Genomic DNA, 5,361 nt, shown 5'->3' with positions numbered 1-5,361 from the left:
CCCTTCTCCTCCTGCCTTCAACCTTTCCCAGCATCAGGGCCTTTTCTAATGATTTGGCCCTTTGCATCAGGTGGCCAAATTATTGGTTTCTCCTAAAACTATCACATAATAAATAGAAATGTTATTTTCCTTCCCCTGATATTGTGATAATGTCTAGAGTAATGGGTTGAGTAAAAATCGTTTTAGACACATTTCACTGGGCACTGGTCCTGTTCTGACAGAAGAGCTTGATGAGTATCATATACGTTCATAGTCTTCCAACAGCTTGCCCAACCATAGCCCCCAAGGACTACTTAGAAATATGTGAAGCACTGATTTGTGGAAGGTAGAAGCTTGACATGAACATCAGTTGTGTAAAATCTCACAACAACAACAAAAAATTAACACATGCAGCTTCTTTGGTGTCAGATTTAACCATATCCAGTACTATGGGGTTTCCCAGGTGGCTCAGACAGTTAATAATCTGCCTGCAATGTTGGAAACTGGGTTCAATCCCTGGGTTGGGAAGATCCCCTGGAGAAGGAAATGGCAACCTATTTCAGTATTCTTGCCTGGAAAATCCCATGGATGGAGGAGCCTGGCAGGCTACACTCCAGGGGGTGACAAAGATTCAGACACAACTGATCAACAAACGTTATATGAAAAGGATGCTAAAAACATAGGATCTACTCTGTCTACATATCAAATAATACATGATAAATTTGGCATTAAAATATTGCATACTAATTTATATAAATACATATAAATTATAAATGTTCAATCAGCTCTGTAGATCTCCGTAGAATCTAGATACTTGCTCCCAACCTAAATTCTATGAAACAAGATAGCAATCACCAGAAAAAAAAAACGATGTAATAAAAGAGGTCAAAACATTAAAAGTCAAATGTTCACCATCTTTCCTCTTCTCCTGCTTGTGAAAAAAGACTTTTAGTTGCTCAACTAGACTTCTTCATTATGCTGATTTAGACCGTGGTGGTGCTGGAGGTTATAAGTACGAATGAAGAATGAAAAAAAGTCAGATAAAGAGAATGATTTTGCTGTGCAACAGAATAAGATGTAGGGAGCAAAGAAGGAATTAACAAAAGGCCCTTAAAGTATTAACATGGGGAACAAAAAGGTGCGGGGAACAGAGAATTTGGGGTTGACATAGAAGAGCCAGGGAGAATCTAACTCAGAAGCAAGAGCTCTCGTTGGGAGCTGGGGATACAAAAATGTGTGATTACAAGTAAGGCAGGGGTTTAAGGGAAATATTGGGGTTGGCCAAAAAGTTTGTTCATAACATCTTACAAAAAACTCAAACAAACGTTTTGGTCAACCAATATACATGACTGAGCAACTGGGCTGAACTAAATATATGCAAAGGAAATTTTAATATGTTTTCCTGTGTGATGTTTGTTTAATACTCCCCAGAGGAACTTCGATGTTGTTTGATTACTGAGTCATGTCTGACTCTTTGCAACCCCATGGACTGCAACACACCAGGCTTCCCTGTCCTTCACTGTCTCCCGGAGTTTGCTCAAACTCATGTCCATTGAGTTGGTGAGGCCATCCAACCATCTCATCCTCTGTCACCTCCTTTTCCTTCTACCCTCAATCTTTCCCAGCAGCAGAGTCTTTTCCAATGAGTCAGCTCTTTGCACTGAATTCATCAAAGTATTGGAGCTTCAGCTTTAGCATCAGTCCTTCCAATGAATATTCAGGGTTGACGTCCTTTAGGGTTGACTGGTTTGATCTCCTTGCAGTCCAAGGGACTCTCAAGAGTCTTCTCTAGTACCACAATTTGAAAGTACCAATTTTTCAGTGCTCAGCCTTCTTTATAGTCCAACTCTCACATCTGTACATGACGATTGTATAGCTTTGACTATACAGATCTTTGTCAGCAAAGCGACGTCTCTGCTTTTGAATATGCTGCCTAGGTTTGTCATAGCTTTTCTTCCAAGGAGCAAGCGTCTTTTAATTTCATGACTGCAGTCACCATCCACAATAATTTTGGAGCCCAGAAAAATAAAATCTGCCACTGTTTTCACTTTTGCCCCATCTATTTGCCATAAAGTGATGGGGACTGGCTGCCATGATCTTAGTTTTTTGAAAGTTGAGTTTTAAGCCAGCTTTTTCACGCTCCCGTTTTACATTTGTCAAGAGGCTCTTTAGTTCCCCTTTGCTTTCTGCCATTAGGGTAGTATCATCTGCATATTTGATATTTCTCCCAGAAATCTTGATTCTAGCTGTGATTTATCCTGCCCAGAATTTCACATGATGAGGTTACTCCCCAGGGAAACCTCAATAAAATGTTAATAGTTTTCCATTGATTTTCAAGGCTTTTTTTCTGTTTTATTTGGTGTGGCACATTAGTTTATTTTGGATGTGACAGGATAAAAGAGAGAAGTCTCAAGATAGCCCAGTTACATTCAGGACTCAAATGGAAAGGAGAGGCCTTCCCATCCTCTGGTGCACCTTTCTATTACATGCTTTAATATCAGTTTTGCATTAAGAAAGTGCAACTGGAAAAGAAGTGAATACTTATCGCTGTCTGTATTACATATGGGTTCCCTTCTTTCTGCCCCAAATTTCATAATATAATTCAAACATATCTTTTAGTATTCAATAGAGATGTCCTAATATACTAAAGATGTCCCAATACTAAAAATAATAGCTGGTCATTTTTAGATACTGTTTAGGTTATCAAGTATACTATTAAGTACAATTTTGTTATAAAATTTAAAATTTTTAAATTATAAAATTTGGTGACTTTATTTATATGGTCAAGATTATACTTTTCACATAACAACAAAGGCTAAAGTAAAAGGAAATATCCCAAATACTTATTGGTTTATCTATTTCTTACTTCAGAATGCCACTTTTTTTTCAGTATCAGGAAAAAAATTTTAATACCTTCTTGGGAGTTGAGGGTGCTAGAAAATGGGAGAAGGCCAAGATGAATAGCACAGAGTTTCACCATCAGGTTAATGAGTGAGAATGATTTAAACATGGCAGGGCCAGGAGGCCCCTGAGTCACAAAAATTATGTCTGATATTCTAGAAACTGAGATCTTTCTGCTTGATGTATAAGAGAAACTCTACAGGCTATTTGAAAGCTTTCACTTCTTATTATACAAAACTACTGCCTCTGAGTATTGTAAGTTTTACTTCTAGTAATGGAGAATTCATCTTTTACTAGGCCAATGCCTCCCCGACCCCTAACCAGGAACAATTAGAAACTTTGTACAAAGAGGGTTTTTAAATTCCCAGAACTGGGACTATGGGTGTGGTAAGTACAAAGTGCAAAATTTAGGAGTGCCAGGAGCTCAGTAATTCAGAGAAATCACATTCTAATGCAGTGTATTTAAAATTTGTGCAAAAACTCCATGGTGAACAAAGTGTCAAATTTTAAATAAAAATAAGGCCAATGTTGTAATTTTTCTCTCTTTTTTGGTACTAACGTGGTTCAGCATGGCTGTCACTCGTCCTTCTTTAAAATGTTGGTATTTTTCTGATCATGGATTTTTGCATTAATTAGTAAGCAACAAATAGAATAAAGGAAATTCTCTGGGTTCTGTGAAGGAGAACTGAGAGAAACAACTGAGGGAAACAACTAAGAGAAAAATGGTACAAAAAATGAGTGAGGATCATCTCTGCTCCACCCAAACTAATCACAGTTATTCCTCTGCAAAGGGTCAAAAATATGACTGAATGTTACCGTCTCAGCAGAGCAAACGTTTTCCGACCATTAATGTTAAATACTAGTTTCACCTTCATCTCTGCCTAGCATTTGGAGCTTGCTGTATAATCTGTAGTAACTCCAGTCTGGAACACCATAGAACAACTTGAGAGTCTGAACTAAAACTACGGCAAGGGGAATCATTATTGAGTTGCCACTAAGGAAAGCCTCCAAAAACTAGAAAAAAAAATCTTTTGGTAATGGCTTCTGTCTCAGGTTATTTGAGTGCAATTTGACAGAATTTGGTAATAGGAATGTTTGGTAAATTCCGAGATGCTCTGCCACAATCCTTTCAAGAACCCTTGCTACTTGGTTCTGGGGAATGTAGTCATTATTGCTGCCAGCTTTCACCTCCTGCAGGGTCCACCTTATGTGTAAAGAACCACCTTCCCTAACATCACATCCCTCTCAGGGCTGCCCCTATCTGCTGGAGTTGAAGGGCCCTCAACATTTCAATCTAAGGCAAACAGTTCTGAAGGCCAGTATTCCTGCATAACTCTTGCTGGATTGGTCCAAGATACATTGGTCTGCATTGGTTCAATTTCTCCTGATGCTCAGCCTTGTTTCCTCTGCTTCCTCTCATACCTCTCATTCCAAAGCCCATCTCCACATTTGCTTTCTGCAAACCCAACTTGGACAGAGAGGGAAACTAGATGACATTTTTTTCCTTTTACAATTATTATTCCAAACAACAAAAACCTAATGCAAAAGATGATTAAATACACCACTATATTTTCTACATAACTCTTCAAACTCTCTAATTTAGATTGTAATCAGCAGGCTCCAGATGGTAAAAAAATCCACCTGCAATGCAGGAGCCCCAGGTTCGATCCCTGGGTCAGGAAGATCCAATGGAGAAAGGAATGGCAACCCACGCCAGTACTCTTGCCTGGAGAATTCCATGGACAGAGAAGCCTGGTGGGCTACAGCACATGGGGTAGCAAAGAGTCGGACATGACTGAGCGACCAACACACTTTCTTTCTTTCTATGATTTTGGATTCATAATTTGACTGATATTTTTTAACATCAAAAACCTTATAGCACATTTGTCCACATGTCTGTCTTTTGCAGCACCCTTGTGGTAGGAGATCCAACCAGTCCATCCTAAAGGAGACCAGTCCTGGGTGTTCACTGAAGGATTGATGCTGAGGCTGAAACTCCAGTACTTTGGCCACCTCATGCGAAGAGTTGACTCATTGGAAAAGACCTTGATGCAGGGAGGGAATGGGGGCAGGAGGAGAAGGGGACGACAGAGGATGAGATGGCTGGATGGCATCACCGACTCGATGCACATGAGTTTGGGTGAACTCTGGGAGTTGGCGATGGACAGGGAGGCCTGGCATACTGCAAATTGATGGGGTCGCAAAAAGTCGGACACGACTGAGTGACTGAACTGAACTGACCTGACCTGACTGTGGTATTCCATGGTAGATTTCTTAACTGTCTCCAAATTTATGGCCTTAAATTTTTTCTCTTTTTTCACTGCTTAAGATAGTGCTGTTATAAATATTTTTTACAAATTGCTTGCTTGCTTTTTGGATTAATTCCTTTGACAATTGCTTTCCTAGAGTTGGATCAGAGTCCTGTAAATATCACCAGTTAGCAGAGGGGAAGGAGGAATAAAAGGGAAAAGAATAAGGAGT

This window comes from Capricornis sumatraensis, chromosome 3 (genome assembly GCF_032405125.1).
Source record: "Capricornis sumatraensis isolate serow.1 chromosome 3, serow.2, whole genome shotgun sequence".
NCBI lineage: Eukaryota > Metazoa > Chordata > Mammalia > Artiodactyla > Bovidae > Capricornis > Capricornis sumatraensis.
This window is presented reverse-complemented; position numbering follows the sequence as displayed.